The 25,271-nt window shown below is 42.2% G+C and overlaps 1 long non-coding RNA gene across 1 annotated transcript; it reads right to left on the minus strand.

Annotated features, from left to right (window-relative positions):
- LOC311518577 lies at positions 1-24,867 on the minus strand. Its single transcript, XR_014711034.1, has 4 exons — positions 24,827-24,867; positions 21,423-21,570; positions 150-253; positions 1-63 (listed from the first exon to the last, which is right to left on the minus strand). It is a non-coding gene; the product is annotated as an uncharacterized lncRNA (long non-coding RNA).
- Positions 24,868-25,271: the final 404 nt, after the last annotated feature.

Consider the following 25,271-nt stretch of genomic DNA (forward strand, 5'->3'; position numbering starts at 1 on the left):
CAGCACCTTCCAGTGGAGGAACTCAAAGGGCTTTACAAGCATTCATTAATTCTCGCAACATCTCTGGCAGAGAGAAAGAGAGAGAGAGGTATTAATACACTCATTTTACAGATGGGTAAACTGAGGCACAGAAATCTTAGTTCTCTTACCTAAGGAGATACAGCAAGTCAGTGGCAGAACCACTATCAAAACCCAAGTGTTCTGACTTCCCGTCCTGGGATATGAGCAGGAGACCATAATCTGTCAGAAATACCTTTAAAACAAAAATTCAGTAGAAAACACACTAAGGTTCTGACCCTGCAAACACTTAAGCATATGTTTAACTTTACTACCATGAGCAGTCCCAAGAGACATCAATAGAGGAAGTGTGGACCACTGGATAGTGCACTGGACTGAGACTTGGGAGACCTGGGTTCTCTGCTCTGCTAATAGCAATAGGTCTTGCTGAGTCTTGGGCAAGTCACTTCTCCAGGACCTCAGTTTCTCCATTTGTAAAAGGTGGATAATCATCCTAATCTCCTTTGTAAAGTGCTTTGAGATCTACTGATAAGAACCACTATATAAGAGCTAGGTGTTAGGCCATAATACTCATACTTAAATCAGTGGCAAAACTCCCATTGACTTCACTAGAGAGAGAAATGTGTCCATGACCCTGGCCACTATTTCTCCCTCCCAATTCCTTCTGAAAATCCAGTATAATATGGTTTTCAGAATGTTTAGAGCTCTGAAAAAAATGAATAAAAACCATGGCATGTGCAAGCTTGCTGCTTCATGCAAAAGCACTATGAATGGAACATGTAAGGAGAGCAGCTGGTTCGGAAAGGGAGAGAATGGAAACTCTGAGGGATTTTTATGGCTTAAGGTCATTGAATATCACAGCATAAGCAAAATAAACTATTTATTGCCACCAGATTTATATAATTAGGCTTTCCCCCCCCTTTCAAAGTATTAAAGATTGAAATCTTAATGACTCATTCATATTGCATACTCCATTCAAAATTATGCTGATTGCCTCTAAACCTATGCATAGCAATGATTTGTTGAAGATTTTATTAGCAGCACAAGGTGAACTTAAGTGCATGTCTCATATATTAAGGAACATCAACAATATTCCCTTAGTATCAAGCACCTATGCTAGAGTTTATCAGAATTTCTGGCCAGCTGCATTAACTCTAATAAATATATTAGTTCATGCTTGAAAACTTACATGGCTCCTTGTCTTATCTTGAGTGTCAGACTACAAATGCAATAGTGTTTATAGGCCTGTTTCTAATCTTGCTTCCTCTATTGTAAATCAGAAGTCAATGGAGTTAACTGGTGCAAAATTGGAGTGAGAACATAATCAGGTCCAGTGTGTTTATAAAAGAGGTACTGTGAAAAAAATGAAATTTGACTGACCCAAAATGCTGACATGTAGGTAATCAATTATGACCATAAAAATCAGAACTCAGGTTCCCATCCTGACATGAGATCTATGTGGTGGACCCCTGTATCCATACCTTGTCCCACTGACTTCAGTGAGACTCTGCAGTGGTACAGGGATCCTTCATTAACAGTGTACATTGCAGGATTGGGGTCTTATTTATTAGCTAGTTCTTAAAACGTACCCAACATAAAATTATATTTTGTGAAATCAATCACACACTTCAACAAATGCAAATTTTTGTTTCACGGCACATCCATTGTATGTGGCTGCAAAATTGGTGACCATCTTTTTGTGAAAAGTTACATGAATAATACAAGTTCATTCTGGCCAACTTTTCATCTCCTAGCATTCTGATTTTTTGTCAACAAATTTTCAGAAGAGACGACACATGACTTTATGACTTGGGGGACTTCAACTACCCAGACATCTGTTGGGAAAATAATACCAAAATCACAGATTATCCAACAAGTGTTTAGACTGCACTGGCGACAATTTTTTATTTTAGAAGATGGATAAAGCAACTAGGGGAGAGCCTTTTCTAGATTTGATTTTGACAAATAAGGAGGAACTGCTTGAGTGTGGAAAGTGGCATGCAGCTTTGTGAAAGTGATCATGAAATGACTGAGGTCATGATTCTAAGGAATGGTAGGAGGGAAAAGAGCAGAATAAAGATAATGGGTTTCAAGAAGGCAGACTTTAACAAACTCAGGGAGTTGGTGGGTAAGATCCCATGGGAAGCAAGTCTAAGTGTAAAAACAGTTCAAGAGAGTAGGCAGTTTTTCAGAGAGACATTATTAAGGGCACAAGAGCAAATTATTCCACTGCATACGAAAGATAGGAAGGATGGCAAGAAATCACCCTGGCTTAACGAGGGGATCTTCAATGATCTGAAACTCAAAAAAATAAAAGAGGTCTACAAAGGTGGAAATTAGGTCAAATTGCAAAAGATGAATATAAACAAACAACACAAACATATAGGGACAAAATTAAAAAGAACAAGGCACAAAACGAGATTAAACTAGCTAGAGACATAAAGGGTAACAATTAGAAGCATGAGGAAGACCAAGGATAGGGTAAGCCTGACACTCAATGAGGTGGAAAAGACAGTAACAGAAAATGTGGAAATGGCAGAAGTGCTAAATGACTTCTTTGTTTCATTTTTCACTTAACAGATTAGTAACGATTGGACGTCTATATAGTGAACACCAGTGAAAATGAGATGGGATCTGAGGCTAAAATAGGGAAAGAACAAGTTAAAAATTACTTTGACAAATTAGACGTTTTCAAGTTGCTGGGGCCTGATGAAATATATCCTAGAATACTCAAGGAGCTGAATAAGGACATATCTGAGCCATTAGCAACTATCTTCAAAAACTCATGAAAGATGGGAGAGATTCCAGTGGACTGGAAGAGGGCAAATATAGGGCCAATCTATAAAAAGGGAAATAAGAACAACTCAGGGAATTACAGACCAGTCAGTTTAACTTCAGTAACTGGAAAGATAATGGGGAAAATAATCAAGCAATTTGCAAACACATAGAAGATAATAAGATGATAAATAACAGTCAGCATGAATTTGTCAAGAACAAATCGTGTCAAACCAACCTGATAGCTTTCTTTGACAGGGTCACAAGCCTTATGGATGGGGGAAAGCGGTAGATGTGGTAGATCATAACTTTAATAAGACTTTTGATACTGTCTCACATTATATTCTCATAAACAAACTAGGAAAATACAGCCTAGATGGAGCTACTATAACATGGGTGCATAACTGGTTGGAAGACCACTCCCAGAGAGTAGTTATTCATGGAGCACAGTCAAGCTGGAAGGGCATATTGCGTGGGGTCCTGCAGGGATCGATCCTGGGTCTGGTTTTGTTCAATAATTTCATCAGTGGTTTAGATAACAGCAGAGAGTAACCTTATAAAGTTTGTGGATGATACTGAGTTGGGAGAGGTTGCAAGTGCTTTGGAGAATAGGATTAAAATTGAAAATGATCTGGACAAACTGGTCTGAAGTGAACAGGATGAAATTCAATAAGAACAAATGCAAAGTATTCCACTCAGGAGGGAACAATCAGTTTACTCCTGGGAGGAATCTGTCCACTGAGCATGTGCAGAATTCATGTCCTCTGCAAATTTCTTTGCTTCCTCACAGAAAAATGACTTTTTGATGGGGAAGCAACTGCACACATACAAAATGGGAAATGATTACCTAGGAAGGAGTGTTTGGAAAGGGATCTAGGGGTCATATAGTAGAACCTCAGGTTACGAACACCTCAGGAATGGACGTTGTTCATAACGCTGAAATGTTTATAACTCTGAACAAAACATTATGGTTGTTCTTTCAAAAGTTTGCTGCTGAACACTGACTTTGAAACTTTACTATGCAGAAGAAAAATGCTGGGTTCTCTTTATTTTTTTAGTAGTTTACATTTAACACAGTACTCTACTGTGCTTGCCATTTTTATTATTATTTTTGTCTCTGCTGCTGCCTGGTTGTGTATTTCCAGTTCCGAATGAGGTATGTGGTTGACTGGTCAGTTCATAACTCTGGTGTTTGTAACTCTGAGGTTCTCTTGTAGTGGATCACAAGCTAAATATGAGTCAACAGAGTAACACTCTTGCAAAAAAGCATCATTCTGGAATATATTAGCAGGACTGTTCTAAGCAAGACATGAGAAGTAATTCTTCCGCTCTACTCCATGCTGATAAGGCCTCAACTGGAGTATTGTGTCCAGTTCTGGGCGCTGCATTTCAGACAAATGGACAAATTGGAGAAAGTCCAGAGGAGAGCAACAAAAATGATTAAACGTCCAGAAAAAATGACCTTTAAGGAAAGATTGAAAAAATTGGATTTGTATAGCCTGAAGAAGAGAAGACTGAGGGGGGACATGATAACAACTTTCAAGTACATAAAAGATTGTTACAAGGAAAGGGGTGAAAAATTATTCTTGTTAACCTCTGAGGATAGGACAAGAAGCAATGGGCTTAAATTGCAGCAAGGGAGTTTTAGGTGGAACATTAGGAAAAACTTCCTAACTGTAAGAGTAGTTAAGTACTGGAACAAATTGCCTAGGGTGGTTGTGGAACCTCTGTTATTGGAGGTGTTTCAGTTCAGGTTAGGCAAATACATATCAGGAATGGTCTAGTTATTATGTAGTCCTGCCATGAGTGCAGGGGACTGGACTAGATGACCTCTCAAGGTTCCTTCCAGTCCTATGATTCTATGATTTTCATCAAGATGTGAAAAATTCAAAATCACATTTTCCACATGAAATTTTAGTTGTAGATTTTGAGAAGGAAGAAAAATTTAGTGAAATTTCTACTATTTCATAGTACTTTCTACATATTTGAATTGTATCAGAATAAACATTCACAACTGTTTCGCATAGCTCCAGTATTCACTATCCAAATCAACTACATTTATTCTGTGTAAATTGACAATGGACTACAGCATCTATATAGAATGGGTATAGTGTAAATATAAAAATACAGGTTTTTGTTCATATTAACCTAATTATATTTTTAGTTAAACATATCCATGTTTCTGAGAAATATATCTCAAAAAGTGCTTCATTTTAACCAACTTGTATTTTTTATTCTCTTATCAAAACAAACTGTGCTTTACCATATATACTGTAGCGTTACTGCACTTTGAACATTATTCTTAGAAGCAAAATTCTTGTATTGTAGCTACCTAAAATTTTACCCACTCTATATTCAAAGTCCAGTGAAGTCAATATGGCCCTGATTTCAATGGGCATTAGGTGCTTAATTACCATAGAGTATCTTAGCATAGGAGTCTATCCATTGACTTTGCATCAGGCCCTTTGAGATCTATCACACCTGATCTTCATCCACTCGTGAGAAACAGCATGAGAAAGAATTTTCCATCAGTAATAACATTAATTACAAAAGGTCCTATGAAATAATGACGGTTGAAAATCCATTGTTTGGCATCGTTACAATGTTTATTTTGGAAATCAATTTTTTTTCCTTCGTTGAAGAAGTCTAATATTGGAGAAGTTCAAAAAATAGGATGTGAACTAAATAATAAATGGGACAAAGCAGTCTATCTATACTTTGACAGAATCATGCCTAATGAATCATATCTATTCTGAATAAGTATTTGTTTGGGGCATTTTTTCTGATTTGTCAGATGCATTCATATTGTGAAACATCGTATTAGGAGACATGATTAGCAGTGAAAGAAAGACCAATTAGATTTATTATTATTATTTTTAATTTTCAACATAGGGACCTTTATGCCTTCCAGTGGGTTTGTTCCATGTCCTTCCACCCGGTCCCCTGCCTACTGATGATTCCACTATTGTGGCATCTGAGGCACTTACCCAGTCAGAAAAAAACATGAAAATGAATTCCAACTGAAATAAATGTACATCCTTTGTGAATTCACAGTTTAGGATGATGACCCAGGGGTTGACAAACACCCTGGACATTTTGATGCAAGATGCAGAAATGTACAAGTGGTATCAGTCTCACAGAGTTTATTGCCTTTTTAGATGATCTTGTGATCAAAAGTGAAGAAGGACAAGCACTGCCTGATGAAAGGTCTTGAAACAACCATCTAGCCAGTGGCTAAAATTGCTCCCTTTAGTATTCAAACTATTTTAATAATCTATAAGGAAGATATGTGAGCTCAGAAAACAGGGTGAGGACTGGAAGAAATAAAACAGCTGTTTTAGGTTTTGTACACACTTGTCTTTTCCCCACTGTTAGCACCAATAGCTATGCTAGACAAGATACCCCTGGCCACCACCCTTTTTACTATAAATATTGTTTAGACCTGCTTTGAGAAGGGATACAACATGGTGGTAAAAACACGAGTGGCCATTAGAGTCCTCTCTCCATTAGCACTCCTGCTGTCGCTACCACCAGTGAATCTAAATTGGTGGTAACAACAGTGGGAAATTTTGGGAAGGAAAAGGCTACTGTAGACAGGGCACAGAGGAGTGTCCAATGCCTTGGAAGTTGCTGGCTACTCCTCACTGGTGTTTGTTCCTGAGTACACCACTGAGTATTCATAGACTGAAAAGCTACTGAATGACAAACATTGCAGGCCATTGGATAGCGTGGTGCAGGTCTTAATTAGAGTACTTTTCAGCATGTTATCATTTCATCTTCAAGATGAAGAAGGAAGCAGCTGGTGCCACAGCTCAGACTGTAGAGCACATTCTAGTAGGAGTTCCAGTTAAGAAAGGCATGTCACACACCATTATGAGCCCTTACTGTTCATTGCAGAGTGGTGCTCCATGGAGACTGTCAGTGTTGACAAATGCAAGGTTATATACACTGGAAGGAATTATTTGAACTTGTTTTCCAGATATCTGGACTAAAAACTAGCTAAAAGGATGGGCGTGGAGGGCTACTCTCCAGTCAGGAATCAGTGTTAGATCTAGCTTTATTTAATATTTTCATAGATGATCTGGAAGGAGTGAAAATTACACTAATGCATTTCTCAGGTGTTGTTAAATGAAGAGTTGCAACCACAAAGGGGCACCGAAAGATTAAAAAGGTGGGCAAACACACAACGAAATGATAATCACCTTGGAAAAATCTGGGGTGGGAAAAGAATCCAATGCATATCCTCATGATGAGCAGTAATGCTGAAGAAGACCTAGGAGTGGTAGTGGCAAATCAGATGTATTTGCAATGTGACACGGCTGTAATGAAGGGCAATGCAATTTTCATTTGCCCACATACAGGCATCTTGACATGATGCAGAGATGTTAAGAGGGATGGTCCACTTTGATACAATTCTAGTATGTCCTTACATGGAATGTTGTATTCAGTTCTGGGTATCACATTACTAGAACAACAGGAGAAAACTGAAGAAGTCCAGGAGCTGGTGGAAACAACTTATGGTAGCTTTAAAAAAAAATAAAATATATCTATATAGCTTTGACTGAGAGCTGTCAAAGGAGGAATATAATAACAGTTTGGTAATATTTGCAATGTGGACAGGAATCAATTAGGATAGTATACATGGAAAATTGATGCTGAGTATCAGGAAAATCTTCCCACCGGATGTACTGGGCTGTGGAATAGCCTCCCAAGGAACGTAAAGGAATCCCCAGCTCACAGAACTTTTGAAACTAGATTGGACAAAACACTGTAAAATATTCCATAGAGAACAACCAGGTATTGGCAGGCTGAGAGACTGCACAATCTATTAGGTGTGTTCTGTAACTGATTTCTGAGATTCTATCCTCCATTAGAGTTAGCTGGATGGTACAACATTGGACTGACACAAGGTAGAAGCTGGGAGGTAAGGGGTGGTAATTAAGTGATACCTCATACGAAAATGAAGGTTGTCATGGAAAACTTTATTTCTTCTGTTACTGAAACCTATGAGGGTCTAGTCACCAAAGAACAATAAAGCTTAGGAAAGTTTCTGAATTCTACGCAGGCTGTAGAGTTAGCACAAGACCTCCTCCAATGAAGTTGCATTATCAGGCATCGCGTAGTTTCTTTGGCCAGGCGGGAAAACGAAAGATTTTCCACATGGCAATTTGTCTTCTTTCCACCTTGAATTCAGTTTCTATTTGTTTGCAATTGTTATGTATCAAGGCCCAGGTAAGAATTAGCCCAATATTCATTTTCCCCCTGTATCCTAGACGAGCACAGCATTAAAAAATAAAATAACTGAGATGATCTAGAAATAACAGTAGGATGTTAGGTCTCCACTACAGTCATATCATTTAATAGCTACTGTAGAATAACTACACTTGAAGAACTGGCTTGCTCAGTCTAAAACCCTCTGTGTTATAATGTATTTGTTGGTACAACAAAAAATATCACATCGCCTACTTTGCCCATTACATTATTTGCTAGATAATAAGTATTCTTCAGTCCATCTCTACTGCTTCTTGCAGTTAGTAGTATTAATGTTCACTTGCAGAATTCTCTAATCATTGAAGAGGAAGAAAATAATTATTCTAATTGCCGAATGGTTTTACTTTCCCAAAGTAATTGACCGTCTTTCTTTTTGGAAAAAAACAAAAACAAAAAAACACTTTTCCCCTGCCTTCTCACCCTCCCACTGCTTGTTGGCAACCTTTAGAAAGAGAGCTGTGTGCACATTTTTTGTGCAATGAGAGCAGTGCAGTGACAAAACTGATCTCAGACTTTCCAGATGTAATATCTGAATCCTTAAAGTTACATGTAGGTGGTGCTTACGTCGATGTTAAATTAGACTTTAGCTTCCAGTAAAGGACTGGTTTCAGAGTAACAGCCGTGTTAGTCTGTATTCGCAAAAAGAAAAGGAGTACTTGTGGCACCTTAGACACTAACCAATTTATTTGAAGTGAGCTGTAGCTCACGAAAGCTCATGCTCAAATAAATTGGTTAGTCTCTAAGGTGCCACAAGTACTCCTTTTCAGTAAAGGACTGTGACAATAGTAAGGCAGGAAGGACAGCTTGCAATGCAAAAATGTTTGAGTGGTGGGTGAGTGTTCATATCAAATAGATTGGTTCTTTGGACCAAGATTAACAAAAAACAAACAAACAAACAAACAAAAGCAGCCATCAGGAGGCTCCTAAATTCCTGTTCAGGCATCCGCCTGATTTTCAGAAGTGCTGAGCACCCAGCAGCTCCCACTCAGGTCAAAAGGGTACTCAGCATTTTTTAAAAGATCAGGTAGGAGTCTCCCTATGGATTGAGGAGTCTAATTTTCGGCTTCAGGAATGTTTTAAATCTTGTCCTTGGTACACAAGTCACCCCTTTTATATCTCTCTCTCACACACACACACACCCTTTGAAGTTGTAGGTCTGTTACTTTGAAATGCAGATCTGGCAGACAATATATCCCCCCTCACCTTTGATTACTATCACTGACACTTATAGGTGATGTTACCCAAAAATTACCTTGAGCTGCCAGTTGCACATCAAGCCCTCCAAAAGCTTTTGCTGCCACACACCCTAACTTCTCTTTTCTTGTCACTACTGGGAAAAAAAACATTGCTTTTATTGAACATTGAGGGGAACCTGATGTGCAAGAATATTTTCACAGGGTGGTTGTCACATTCTGGCCAAAACTGTCAAAAGTGGCTATAGATTTTGAGTCTGATCTTTGGAAGGCAAGTTCTCAGCACTTTCTTAAAAATCAGGTCCTTTTAAAGTGCATCAGGTTTGGCACACAAAAATTGGAACACCCAGAATCACTAGTCACTTTTGAAAAACCTGACCACTGGGTTCTGTTTCTCAGTATTGGTTTACAAGGTGGTGAGCTTGCTTGCTATACCGAAAATTACTAATATTTATCTACAGAAGGTCAGTTTCACACACACACATTGCCTACATGCATGTGCATAGTGATTACATATGGTTCCAAAAGAATGACTTGTGCATGCATACAATGAATACGAGCAGGGAGAAAGGTGGCACAGGACTGGGAACCAGGAGATCTTGGTTCTAATTCCAGCTCTGCCACTGACTCCCTGTGTGACCTTGGACGTGTTATTTAACCTGTGTTCCTAGTCAGTGGAATTACTCCCATCCTGCCGTGGCACAGGTGCATACAAATGAAATAATGAGGGGGAAAGTTATTCATGCTTTTTAAAACCTCAAAATAGGTTTGGTTCATTTTGTTACAGTTTTGGACAAAGATTTGGTAGGTTCTTATTTTATCTGAACTGGCTCAGCCAACTCTTCAGAGGAGTTAATATGGGCATGGGGGAAACAAGATTTTCCCATCCTGACTCTAAAGGCTATAGCTTAAGTGCGTTACGTAGGACCAGACCCAAAGCTCTTAGGGTACTTTAGGAGCAGCTCCAATTTATGTCACTTAGCTGTGTTCTCTGTTGTACAATATGCTGGTTGTGAAGTGGTGTAGCACAGGGAGGCTGATCCCTGCCCCTAGTGCCTCATCTCCTCACCCCCTCCCCCCGCCCTCCCTTGCAGTTGGCAAAAGGACCCAGCTACATCACTTTATGCCAGAAAGTTCCCCTGCATCAGACAAATTCTCAGCTCTCTAATTAGTGCCAGATTCCACCACTTTGCACCTCCTGCAATGCACAGTGGCCAGAGCTGGAGGAGAGAATCTGCACCACAATCTCTGCCCTAGGGTGCTCACAAACAAAGTGGACTAATGCTCTAATTCGCATGTTTCTGGTGATGGAAGCTTGAATTACAAGAGTTATTCCACTTGTGCCCAGGTTGCTAGATTAACAAAAATAATGAGTTAATGAATCCATTATTTTTTTCACAGCATAGCAGACAGACAGACAGATTGCTGGTAATTGACTATGCTTATGTCTGCCACCAATAGAGTGTTGTGATTTAATATGTACATCTGCTACGCAGAGAATGCCTCTCCTGCAGAACGTTCATATCAAATAACTACCACACTGGATAAGATGTGTTCCTATCATGGAGATTTCCAGAGTGATTGTATAAATATTTTTTCCTGCCTCAGAGATGTTGTGGGAACAACACAAAAGGATTTGCATCCCTCCAAATATGCATTAACTCATTTCCTAAAATGTTTATAGTCTATATTTTAAAAAAAAATTAATTGAGCAAAGTACAAGGTGTTTTTATATATCATTATTCACACACAGCACTGCAAGATGCTGATGCTAAGAAGGAATACGTTAAGCTCATTTTGATCACATTCCACCCTATTCACATCTGAGACTGACAAGAATTTCCAAAGTACAATATTTCATATTTATCCTTTCCCCTAACCCATTCCTCCCCCCCCCCCGACACAAACACAAGAACTCCCTCCGCCCCGATGGAAAATGCCTATATGAATAAAAGTGCCTTGGAAAAACTTTTTATTGGCAGCTGTATAACATTATGGACTCATTATCTACTTTGCAAGAGCTGGAATTAAAGTGCATTAAGAAATAAAGAAAAATGTTATCACATATCACACTGGGACAGACAGCTTTAGAAAAGCCTCAGCAGTAAAGGAAGAAACCATTTGCTTTTCTCCTGTACCATTAGTATCATCAGACTGATCGCTAATTGTAAGGGTGAAGCACTAAAGACATCTATTCAAGTAAGTGCTGGCCGAAAACAAAAACAAAACAAAACAAAAAAACCCTGTACTTTTTCATTCATCAAAGCACAAGTACTTTCAAAAGTAGCCTAGTAACACAGAAAGGACCTGAAAATCCTCAAAGTCCAGCCACCTATGGAGTGATCATGTGAAAAAATGTCAAAGAATCACTTTTGTAAATGCTAAAGACAACTGCTACTGAGTGTTAAATACAAAATACTGTTTAATTGCAATTTTCAAAAATTCTTCCTGCTTTCAGTCATTATAAGTCTGCACCTCTGATGGAAATGGGAATTCTTTCAGTTTCAAGCCTGTACTCTCCTTTCATTGCAATGAGGACCTAATTCAGAGCTTTAAACTGTGTTCTGCAATGCATAATTAATCTGGCTTCATAGAGACCTGGACAAAAGACCCCATTCAGTCTTTAGCTCCTTCCCCCTGAGATCTTGTTATTTCTAAAAACTCTTGCCAGCTGGGCTGGAGGGAAATCTCAGCACTGTGGGAGAATGAACAAACTGTAGTCCTCTGAGGGATTTGAAGTAACTATCTGAATAAATTGGATTAGAAAGTAAGTAAGGGGAGGAGAGGGAAAGCTCATTCTGAAGTCGATAAAGCTCATCAAAACTTTGTAGAAGATTTTCATACAGCAACTGAAAGAAACTATGCAAGTTCCTGTAAAAAAATGAAGGAAGCATTTTAAAACTTTAAGTGAGTCAGTATGTTGAAGAATGTTAGCAAGGATTATTGTTAGTATTTCAGAAAACCTGTTGTGTCTACCTTTGGGTTTTGGCATTGCAATTTTTTATCAAAACCTGGCCTGCTTTCCAAACCATAATTCTTATCATTTCGTGCCAGGGATTTGATAAATATCTCTCCTGCTTGAATCTAAAATGTAAGGAGTAAGTTTTTAAAAGTTGTGCTAAGTGCATTGCAATTAAAAGCCTCTTACCCAAAACAACCTCAGATACCCAGGGAAAAACAAAATTCAGTCATGTTAAGAGCCAGTATCCTGCTTTTCTTACCCAGAAGCTCATTTGCCACAGTCCATTAGTGACGCTGCCCAGATCACTTGTCCTCTTCTTGTACACTTCACCATAGTTTGGGCATGCACCGGCATGCGCCTGAATATTGCTCAATTTACCATCAGACCTTTTAGAACACTCAAGCTGGGTCTACACTAAAAACGTAGGTTGACCCAGCTACATTGCTCAAGGGTGTGAAAAATCCACACCCCTGAGTGGCATAGTTAAGGCAACCTAACCCCTGGTGTACACCATGCTGGGTTGACAGAAGATTTTTTTCCGTTGACCTAGCTACTGCCTCTAGGGGAGGTGGATTACCTACACCAATGAGAGAACCGCCTGTCAGTGCAGCTAGTGTTTACACAGAAGCGCTACAGCTGTAGCATTTCAAATATAGACAAGCCCACACTGAAAAAGAATTACAGTTCTATTGGGAAGGTGGGTGGCTCACTGAGGTGTTACTACTTCTAATTCCTTCCCATTCCCCCATGCTGCTCCTGCCCCACAAACATAAAACTCGCTGTTCAGACTTCAAAATCTCTGAGCCAAATTCTGTCCAGTCACACTTGTGTAACCCCTCCGAAGACAAATAAAGTTACTGAGCACAGAATTTGGCCATCTAATTTCAGAAATATTTAAGAAAAAAAGCTCTGTTCTCCATAATCATAATTTTCTATATTTTGATATGCTGCGTAGAATGCGAAGTGTGTCATTGTGACAGCAACAAAAGGAAAAAGACAAGCTTATTGGATTTTACCTTCTACAGAGAAGAAATGAAATAAATATGTATGGTAGGGCCAGTCCCCTTTCGGGCAATGCTCCCACGGACATCATCAGAATTGTAAAATACAAAAGCTGTAATAAAAATTGGATAACTGGTTCTCTCTCCTTCCTTCTCTTTTCTGTCTCTGATATACACCATGAAGCAGAGGGAGGTAAAATTCCACAGGGAAGCACAGCTGTTCAGATTCATTCTTTCTGAACTTGCCTCCAGGATGAAGGACATTTTCAAGGACACAGTTAGAAGCACCAAATTCTCTGCATAAAGCCTATGCAAGTCTTCCCAAAATTAAGTCTCTAGGGACCCATACACTTCCATGATGTAAAAACTGGGTGTAGCAGTTTTCAGTGCTCTGTCTCCTAGTGAGGAACTGAGCGTGCAATATGAATAATATACCCTTTTGATTTTATAAAAATTGCTTTTAAAAAAGGGCATAAAAATTTACAACTATTTACAAATACTTGTCAAGACAATGCTAATTGGATAGCCAATTTTCAAATTGTGTTGTTACAGTTTGTATTTAATAATGGAAAATAACATAACTAATTATTATCATTAGGCCATTGTCAGAATAGATGCCATAGAATCGATATTTTTTAAAGGCTCCAAAGGTGATCCTGGCACTTATGGACCAGAAAGCCTAACTTCAGTAGCAGGTACATTTGTTGAGGGTGTGAACAAACATGTGAAGAAGGGTAAAGCGGTCAATATGACAGGTTTCAGAGTGTACTTGGACTTTCAGAAAGCCTTTGGCAAGGTCCCCCACCAAGGGCTCTTAAGCAAAGTAATCAGGCACGGGATAAGAGGGAAGGTCCTCTCATGGATCAATAACTGGTTAAAAGATGGGGGGAAAGGGTAGGAATAAATGGATAGCTTTCAGAGTGGAGAGAGGTAAATAGCAGGATCCCCCAAGGATCTATACTGGGACCCAGTGCTCTTCATTGTATTCAGAAATGATCTGGAAAAGAGGGTAAACAGTGAGGTGTCAAAGTTTGCAGACGATACAAAATTGCTCAAGATAGTTAAGTCCAAAGCTGACTGCAAAGAGTTACAAAGGGATCTCACAAAACTGGGTGAATGGGCAAGAAAATGGCAGATGAAATTCAATGTTGGTGAATTCAAAATAATTCACACTGGGAAACACAATCCAAACCATACGTACAAAATGATTGGGTCCAAAGTAGCTGTTTCCACTCAAGAAAGAGATCGTGCAGTCACTGTGAATAGTTATCTGAAAACATCTGCGCAGTGTGCAGTGGCTGTCAAAAAAAAAAACCCTAAGAGAAGGTTAGGAACCATTAGGAAAGGGATAGACAATAAGACAGAAAATATCATAATGTCACTATATAAATCCATGGTATGCCCACACCTTGAATACAGCATTCAGTTCTGGTCACCCCATCTCAAAAAAGATATATTGGAATTGGAAAAAGTACAAAGAAGGCCAACAAAAATGATTGGGGTATGGAACAGCTTCCATGTGAGGAGCGATTAAAAAAACAGACTGTTCAGCTTAGAAAAATAGACGACTAAGGGGGGATATGATAGAGGTCTATAAAATCATGAATAGTGTGGATAAATTGAATAAGGATACTGTTATTTACCCCCTCACATAGCACAAGAACCAGGGGTCACCCAATAAAATTAACAGGCAGTGGGTTTAAAACAAACATAACGAAGTACTTCTTCGCACAATGCATATAGTCAACCTGTGGAACTCATTGCCAGGGAATGTTGTGAAAGCCAAAAGTAAACCTGAGTTCAAAAAAGAATTACACAATTTATTGGAGGATATGTCCCTCAGTGGTTATCAGCCAAGATGGTCAGGAACGCAACACCAAGCTCTGTGTGTTCCTAAGCCTCTGACTGCCAGAAGCTGAGACTGGATGACACTGGCCACTGTCGGAAGACAGGCTACTAGGCTAGGTGGACCATTGGTCTACCAAATATGGCTGTTCTTATGTAAAAATGCAGCTGTTTTATATTTTTCATGCTTGCAAATTAATCAGACTTTGAGGGAGAAAACCCCCAAAATTTAATAGACTCTTGCATATCAGTGGAACTCTTTCACGCAAAAATATGTTATTTCTTTGTACACCTTTAAAGTTACATGTAGATAATAGTTCACATGCTGCACAAACATGAAAGTGTTTATTATATAAAATGCATTCAATAAAGTATCACTTCACACTCATCCTTTATTTTCAGAAGCATGGGAAAAAGTCATGTCAATGCCACCTGGCCTTCTTTCCCAACCAGCATAATATGGAGCAAGGGCAATGTGTTGTAACTAAAGGTCATATTCTCATCTCAGTCTTTGGACTCTTAATGCATGTTGAGGTACCACATTAGCAATTTTGACCTCAAGCAGTAACCCAATGGGTTTCTAAAATAAACTTCAGTGACCCTGCTGCCCTTTCTCAAGGGCACACTGAAAGAGTGCATTGCCCACCTAACCAAAAGGTGAGAAGGAAGACACCTGAATTAATGTATCCTGAATGATGTTAATGCATGAGGACAGAGTTACTTGTACAGCTTCTGAGGTCCCCTACTGAGTATTAAAAAAAAAAAAATGGATCCCAAAGCAGGAGCTGATTCACTTGAGCTCAAGAAGAATCTCCATTGTCCATCAGTAATAGTAACAGTAGCAGCCACACTAAACTCTTACTCTCTTTATTTCTAGGCCTCCGGCTACCTGAGAGTGAAATCAGGGCTTGGACTCTGCCAGGAGGTGCAGGACAGAAGAAAGAGGAAAGTAGGCAAAAGGCAGATATAAACCACATGTCTACTCTGGCATGCCCCTGCATTAGGGATTGTGTCGGGGAGACCAATGTAGGATGTGGGGAACTTCTTTCCTGGAACCTAACAGCCCCTATATGCTCTCATAGCAGTCTATAGCGACTGGAGCAGAATGAAAAAAATTACCAAAATGTATCAACTACTTGATTTTTGTGACAACAGCAACAACAAAAAAGAAGAGTTTTTTTCCTTTTCATGCTGTCCTATGATGAACTCAATTGAAGTTTGAGGTTTTGTAGGCTTTAGCCCACTTGTGTTTAAAACGAAGAACTGCTTTTCCCCTGCAGTACTTCATTACTTCCAGCCATGACCATAAAATGCAAAAGAACAAATGATGGACACAAAACTAGGTTAAAAGTAGATGTAACCCTTCTGCCAGGTGCAGCCAGCAGCAACAAGGGCCGGGTTCAGTATCTAGGGGTTCCTTTTCAACAACACAACACAAAACCAGCTTGAGCCCCCACTCAGTGACCTGGGACAATTACACACCACCCCCTGGGTGCCTTTAAGAGGCAATACTTCCCCTCTCACAAGCACAGAGTCTGAGTGTAGCAAAAACTTTTAATAAAAGGAGAGAATTAACTCAGTATTAATTTGGGAAAACACCACAACTAGGGTTCATAAACACAAACCATGAGCAAAAGTACCACCCCCAGGTAAGTTGGGCACTGTCCTTCTCCCCTCAGGTTCTCAAGTCCAGCAATCCAAAAGTCCGTTTAATGTGCGCATCCCTTCTCTGCACCCCACTCACAATTGCTGTTCTTGGCCAGTGCAGCCCCGGAGGTTCGTCCGAGCCCCAGAGGTTCATCCGCAGAATTTACCTCCCACCCTGTGTGGAGGTGGGGGGGGAAGTAAGGAGGCACCTTACATGCTCCACTGCTCAGGCACTCACTCCTTGCCCCAACGGCCAATTGCCGCACCTCTGTGAGGCTCTGCTCTGGCCCCCTCCACTAGCTGCCCTGCTGGCCACTTGCTGTGCCTCTCCACCAGCCACCCTGCTGGCTGCTTGCTCCACCAGCTGTCCACTCACCAAGATGTCTTCAGGGCCCCCCACACACTTAACACAGCTCTCAGTGATTTCAGCTGCTAGTGGGGGAGCCTCACTGCTAGTGCACACTGGGCAGACTCTTGCAATAGAGACTCTGTCCCAAAGTAGGTCTAATACATAGACCTAGGTATCAGTGATTTCGCTCTGCAGCATGTAACAAGACTCTCAGTTGAATTTAAATTAGCTCTTTTATTATACCATGGAAAGAGAAAGGTGTCTAGGACCCTTAAACAAGGCCCATATCACCAGATACAAATACCTATCCCCACACTCTCTCAACTCATTGAGTTTTGGAACCCATGTCCTCTGCCTAGTGAGTGCTATTCAGTTGAGGGTGAGTCCCTCCATTGGGGTATGCCAGGTACAGTTCTGCTGTCCTCGGTTCACACAACAAGAATAATAATGCTTTATTACTCCTGCTCCAATAACAAGGAGACTGGGGATCTGACACCAGCCACAAGTGATCATTTGGGCAAGCAATCCCATCACGCTGAGCACCGAGGCAGGGTGGGTGTGTCCATACAAACGAAATCAGCTTCTGAAGTCTTTTTCCACAGCTCACCACTAGATGTCAGGGGAGAGCTCATTCAGACCATGCATACATAAATAATATGGATATAAAAATAAATTTGCCTACCTCTGAACTGTAATACTCAGCACTAGAAATGTAAGTGCCTGGATGACATCTATTTCTTAGTGTTTTCCATACACAGACCTCAAAGTTCTTTACTATCGTTATTCCCTTTTTATAAATGAGGAAACAGAGGCAGAGAGGGGAAAGATAAACAACAGGCTAGTCGCACAGCCAGAACTAGAACCCTGGGCTCCCAAATCCCCATTCAGCACCTCGTCTGCTGGGCCACGCTCTTGCCTACTGTGCTTGATGGGAGCTAGCATTTTTCATAATCTGGGCCCTTGCCTTTTCTTGACTCCTAGCCGAACATTTTGAACATTCATCTTAGGTCGGATGCATGCTGTATCTTTACAAAGTCTGTATTCTACCAGGTGGATTACAGAGGAAGATCAAGGCAAAAGTAACAGCTCATTTTACTAAAGGACTTGACTTACCCATTGAAAAAACATTAACTCCGTTTTTGACCAGTTTATTTTAACTGGATATTAAGAAGTCACTTCAACCTGCAAAAATTCAATGGATATGGAAGTACCATATGACTTGTAGACTCACTTCACACTCTAAACATCAAAAAGTAACCCTGCTCCTTTCAGTCAACAACCTCTTGTCTCTTTATGGTTCAGCACATCTGATACTTGCTCAAGATCCACTTACTGCCTGATAGAATAGGTATAAGCCAATCACCATCCTTCCCTAATGTCCACTCCACATTCAGAAAGTACACACAGAGTATAATTTTTGAGCCTGCTCCCTTCCCTTTGTCCCCCTTCTGCGGGGCTTCTGTAAATCAAACTCAAGATTTTTCAGACTCAAAAGTGCCCAAGAGACCTCCAAGATCATATTTTAAACTGTAAGTCCAGTTCTCTGACTTGCACCAGTGTAACTCCACTGTCTTCAATGGACTCATTCCAGATTTACACTGAAGAAAGTGGAAGAAAAAATCAGGCCCTTATACTTTCCAAAGCAGGCAGAAATTCTGCCATACAGAACCATCCAGTAATTTTATAAACGAATTTTCTCTGAGATTTCCAAAAATTCCACAGTACGGAATGAAGACACAGAAGTATTCTAAAACTGGTCTGGTTATCCAAAAACCACCCTGCACAGCTCACCACCTAACATATACTGTCTGCAGGGCTGGATTAATGCAGGGGCTTTAGGGGATGCAGCCCAGGGCCTCGGGCGAAGCAGGGCCCCGCAGGTGCCGCGGGCCGGACACCAGCCCCTGAGCCTCGACACCCCACCCCCCAGGGCTGGAGCCACGAACGTCGGCTCGCCAGTGTGCCTCTGTGGCCCCTAGGTGAGGTGCATCCAGGGAATCTCTGCACGCTGCTGTGGACTGGGGTGGGGGCTGGTGTCCAAGGGGAGCTGTGGGGGCAGCACCTTCAGGCACAAGCAGAGTGTCCCGCGCAGAGCAGCCTGGCCCCCCTGCCTAGGGGCCGGACATGCTGGCCACCTTGGGGAGCAGAGCAGTGCGGAGCCAGGGCAGGCAGGGATCCTGCCTTAATTCTGCTGCGCCGCCGACCAGTAGCCACTCGAGGTAAGCACCTCCCGGCTGGACCCTGCACCCCATACCCCCTCCTGCACCCCCACCCCCTGTCCCATCCCTGGCCCCACACCAGAGCCAACCCTTCCCCCCCAGCTGGAGCTGCACCCCCTCCCACACCCCAATCCCCTGCCCCAGCCCTGGGCCCACTCCCCCACTTCAAACCCCCCACAAAATCTAATAGCCCCAGGCCAACAGGAGAGTTAATCTGGCCCTGACTGTCTGTTGCTGCACTTTATTTCAGAATGTGTCCCCCATAAGCTACAAACTGCATGAGCTCATATAGACCATCTGTTCCTAATCTAAACCATTGAAAAATAATAGCTTACCAAAGTTTGAGCCTAGGAAAGGAAGTTACTCAGTGTTTTCAAGCAAGTCTAAATTAGGCATCAAAAAACCAAGATGTTGCCTAATAAAATAGGAAAATTAATGTGGGGCTCTCACTCAGCTATGTTTAATTGTGCATACAAAATAACTCCAGGATGTAGAACTGCTAACTTCAAAGTTTTGATTTATTGTGCCTTTTAATCATGCTGAAATCTGTGGTTTATATATTCATGCATTAAAACCTAAAGTAAAGCTAAGGATAAAGAGCTACAGAAAAAAATTAGAGGCATAAGTGTAATATTGGCCCAAAGCCTCTATGGTTCTTGTACTTGTAAACTGGTTCTTGTTATTTTTACAAGCATGTTCTTGTCCAGTACTAAGGCAATGTCAATTATATCCAGAGGAAAATGTCTCAGCTTGTCAACTTCACTGACAATGACATTGGGAGCCAGGTGACACAGCAAGGGTAGGGGAAAGCTATTTTGTGTTCCATAAAAGTTAAAACTTGCAGGGTTTGTTTGTTTGTTTAAACTAAGCTTAAGATAAAATATTTTCCACACAGAGATAGAGGAGATGGAATCGGATGGATCAGATCCTCTGTCCACAAAACATTACATCAGAATGCCTTCTGTTGAAAAGTAGCAGCATCAACGATATAGTTTAACAACTTTACTAATGCTATAAACAGAAAACAAAGTGAGCTCAGACAGCTTTTGTCAACTGATATATCTCAGTGATTGACTTGGGAGGAAGAGAAGTAGCAGCATTCTTCCTAAATAAGCAGTAGTATGTTCCCGTTTTATCTCAACACTTGGAGCCAATTTATGGCCCAAATCCTTCTTCCCATACCTAAAACGCCTACCGGTATGTCATCTCCACTAATAGAATGCACTAAAATGGCCCCAATCCCTTTCACAATTGTCCTTTCACTTCTATCACTTCTGCTGTTGCTGGGAGAGAAGTCAGAGATCATTACCAGAGCCAAGTACTTGAGCTATGGAAATCTGATATTTAAGCATGCCTGGTGTTTGCGTATTTAAAAGAGTGTCACAGGGTGGCTTTCCCTTGAGGGCTTGGGGCTAGCCAACCCTAATTATGAAGGAGGCGTACATGGGCTGGATCAGGTAATTCACTATAAAAGGCAGCAGCTGGCTGAAGTAAAGGCAGAGTAGAGGACACTGAAAGAATTAAGAAAGGGTTCTGCAGGGAAGACCCTGCTACACCAGAGGGTTTGAGAACCAGAGGCTCCAACTAGGTAGGGCTTAGGAGTGGCCTACAAAAGCTGCAAAGGCCCCAGACAGGCTTGGGAGTAGGGTGTGGCTGACAAGAGGAGGACACCTGGCCAGAGAACTGTGCTCTAACAGAGAGGGCTGGGACTGGTGGCTTTGAGTGGAACACATTGTGACGGAGGAAGAGCTCTAGGTGTGGCACAAGAACCAGGGCTGAGTCGGAATGTTTGTATGTTCTGATTATGGATTTTATTTTGGGGACCCTAAGGACTGTTTGAAACATTTCTGTTATTAAACCAGCCATGGGTGTGTAAGGTTTATTTGTTTATGTTCACCATTTTGTTGAATTGCCATCTTGGATTCATCCAAGTTGTTGTTTGGACTCCATTTTGAGTATCCTTGTTAGAACTTTGGCACCTTTTTCTCCAAACAGCGAGAAGAAAGGGGCGGGGGGAGAGGGGTATGTGACTAGACTGTATAGCCACTTTGCCCAGCACAGGGTGCTCTCCGTCTGAGAGGCAGCCCGTGTCCCGTTTATTTGCACGCACGTCGTGAGTCAAGATCCATCACTGTTACTTACCTGGAAGACCATCTCCTGTATCCAGATCTGTGTTCCTCCAGTGTCCCACCGGAGTACAGTTGAAGGTCCAGATTCGACTGGTAGCTGTGACAGATCTGAGACGTCGAGCTGTTTGCTCGTCTTCATCTGTGCGCCAGAAGTTATCTACCTGCAAGTAAAGTTGTGCTAGTATGCCCATGGCTTGTTAAGGGTGTATAGTGGGACTTTGGCTTCATTGTCTGTGGGAACAAACCTACAAGCTGTTTTACTATTTTCCTGTCATACTGTTAAAGTTCCCTTCAATCTGTTTGCCTTGTTTGTCAAATAAACCGCTTTTTTGTTTCCAGCTTAACACTGAGTCAGTATTACGTACCTGTGACCAAGGTGATAGAGATACTGTTCCTGAGTCCAGAATACAGCAATTCATTCAGTTAAATTTCCCTTGATAACAGGTGGGGGTGCTGTTAGCCACAAGAGAGACTATCTGGAGTGCTTAAGGGACCTGCAAGAGGGAGCTTCCAGAGGCAAGTGACCACAAGAGGATGCTTGGGACATAGCAATCCTGCTACAATGAGGTATTGAATATACTAAGGCTATGTCTACACTTACCAGGGATTGACGCTGCTGTGATCGATGCAGCTGAGGTTGATTTAATAGGTCTAGTGAAGACCACAGAGTGCTCTCCAGTTGACTCTGGTACTCCACCAGAACAAGAGGAATAAGGTAAGTCGACGGAAGAGCATCTCCCATTGACACAGCGTGGTGTAGACACTGCAGTAAGTTGACCTAAGCTATATCGATTCCAGCTACGTTATTCACGTAGTTGGAGTAGCGTAACTTAGGTCAATTTACCCCCGTAGTATAGACAACGCCTTAATAACAAACACTCGATGAGCACATACAAAATTCCACCCACCCACCCCCGCCCAAATCAAGTGTTTGAGCCATACTAGGTCTTCACTTACTCTGGAACAAGCAGGAAGAGAAAGCACTTCTCCGCCAACCCACATGCACCTGTTCTAGGGGCAGTCATAAATTCTGCACCTTGCTCTCAAAGGGTAAAACTCACCCATGGAGAGAGCGTTCCCAAGGTCTATGTAACACTTCATTACTTAAGTCCCACTTAAGCCCTATTCTGAGGGCTAAACAGGTGCAGAGGTGCCAATTATCACACTACCTCAGGTGTGACATTTTATGCAAGTTATTTAATAAGAATACGCAGATTTGCAAATAATGTGCATGTGGCCATAAATGTCAGCTGAAATATACCTTAGTGCTGGTGAGAGGTGTCAGTGTGATGATCCTGATAAATGAGATCCTTCATTTAGCTACAGAGCAAGCTTCCCACACACAAACACTGGCCTACCTCTACCATGATGAGGAGAACTTCCTCAAGGGGTAATGGGTAGTTCAGTTTCCATGACCCATGCAGGTCTTGGCCACTCTGCTAAAACAACCGACTAGTGCAAAGTGAAGGGCTGAGTTTGTGCTGTGGGGGCTTAGACCCATCAAGCACCAAGTAGATGGGAGCAACTTTTAATCCCTACTAAAATGGGATCGATTTGAACTGGTGACCTACGGGTGAAAGGCTCTATCGCTCCTTAGGAAGCTCTGGGCAGCCAGTCCTCCAATAAGAGCTAACACACCTTTGAGAATGAGGTTTCCTTTCTGGAAAGACAAGTTTATTACATCTAGTTCTGAAGTTTTTGGAGCTTAGCCTGAGACTCTGCGTGACAATCTGGACACACAGGCAAAATCTCCCATAGGCTGGGCTTGAGCTCCTTCAAACACCCTATAATATGGTGCCCCAGTCTGTTCTTAAAGGGTCAGCTCCCACTAACCATCATACAAACCTTAAAAACACAATAAAAAAAACCCAACATCCACATTCAGTTTACACAAAATATTTGGTAATACAATATTGTTCAACAATTACATTTATTCCAAGGTACTCGAAATAATGGAGGGTGTTATATTTCCCTATGTGGGTCATCAGCAGACTACAACTTTAAAAGGAAGCAGAAACCTCTTCCATCTGAGCTCAAGAAATACCTAGTAGTGAGAGCAGGCTGTTTATCCAACCTTTAGATCAGGGGTGGGCAAACTACAGCCCGTGGGATTGCCACCCCCGTGGCACCGCAGACCCCCCGCCACTCCCAGAAGCAGCTGGCACCAAGTCCCTTCAGCCCCTGGGGAAGTGGGGGCAGAGGGCTCCGCGTGCGCTCTCACCTGTTGGTACCTCCCCTGAAGCTCCCATTGGCTGCAGTTCCCCATTCCTGTCCAATGGGAGCTTCGGGGGAAGAATCCACAGGTGAGGACAGTGCACAGAGCCCTCTGCCCCCCTTCCGTCAGGGGCCGCAGGGACGTGGTGCCGGCCACTTCTGGGAGCGACACGGGGCCAGGGCAGGCAGGCAAGGAGCCTGCCCTGGCCCCGGTGTGCACCGCTGCCACCCTGGAGCCACTCCAGGTAAGCAGCGCTGGGCAGAGCCCGCACCTCGAACCCCTCCTGCACCCTGAGCCCCCTACTGCACGCCACACCCCTCCTACATGCCAGCCCCCTGCCTGCACCCCAACCCCCTGCCGCACCCCGCAACCCTCCTGCACCCCAAACCCCTGCCCTGAGCCCCCTGCTGCACCCTGCACCCCAACCCCCTCCCGCACTCCTCCCTGCACCCCTGCCCTGAGCCCCATCCCACACTCCACACCCTCTCCTGCACCCCAACCCCCTTCCCTGAGCCCTCTCGTACACTCCGCACCCCTCCTCTGCCCCAACCCCTTGCCCTGAGCCCCTTCCTGCACACCACACTCCCTCCCACACCCCACACTCCCTCCTGCACCCCAACCCCAGCGCTACATTCATGGCCCTGCATGCAATTTCCCCACCCAGACGTGGCCCTCGGTCTAAAAAGTTTGCCCATCCCTGCTTTAGAGTGAGACACAACATATATATTGCTAGACAACTATTTGTGAGACAGAACTGGAATGCTGGATACCAGGATTCCTGGAGTCTATTCCTGGCTCTGGGAATACAGTGCAGTCTAGTGGTTAGAGACAGCATATGGATGCACATAGTTTGACATTCTTTTTGAAAACATTGTGGCAAAGTAGATGAGACTTAAATCTGTTGTATCAGTTCTGTTTTCAGCTCTGCCTCCAGTAAGTTTGTGTATGTTATCGTTTCTGAAAAACGAGTGGATCATTGCTGTTTCCCCTGATGCAGGAATAAAAAGCCTTGCTTAAAATAGTTATGAAATGTACAAAAATGTTAACAGCAGTCAGGAAAAAGACCTGGGACTAGAACTTGTGGTCTTCTTGCTTGCAGTTGAGGTTATAGATTGCTATAAAATGTCTCTCTCACACACACTCACACACACATACTCTCTCCCCCTTCTCCCATACCTGAGATGCAGGAAAGCATGACAGACCTGGTGAATGAGCAAGTGTCACACAAGACAAGTAACACTTGGTAGATCTGCTGCGCAAGAGTGAACAAGATATGGGGAAGAGTCCATGCCACCACTAAACAGTTCAAAGGGTCTGGTGAGGCATTAGCAGAACCCCACTCCCATTCTGCACTAGGTGAGCCATAGCTGGGAGCTCATGGTGCAGCAGGGAGCTCATGATGTACGTGTACAAAAATGGTAGCAGCTGTTGATTCGTTGTGCACTACTCCAGGAGTGCAGCATTAGGCACTGAGAGAGCGGGACTTTTTTTAAAAAAATGTAATTTAACACTTTTGAACTAATATTTTTGTTTGGTTGGTTTCATTTTAAAAAAAGGTTGACTGTGTAAAAGTATAAGTTAAGCCAACCCAAAAACTGAACTTTGCAGGCTTTTTAGGACTGAGCCAGCTGTTATAGAAGTCTAGCA

The sequence above is a fragment of the Lepidochelys olivacea genome (genome assembly GCF_965140295.1).
Source record: "Lepidochelys olivacea isolate rLepOli2 genome assembly, chromosome: 3".
In the NCBI taxonomy this organism is placed as follows: domain Eukaryota; kingdom Metazoa; phylum Chordata; order Testudines; family Cheloniidae; genus Lepidochelys; species Lepidochelys olivacea.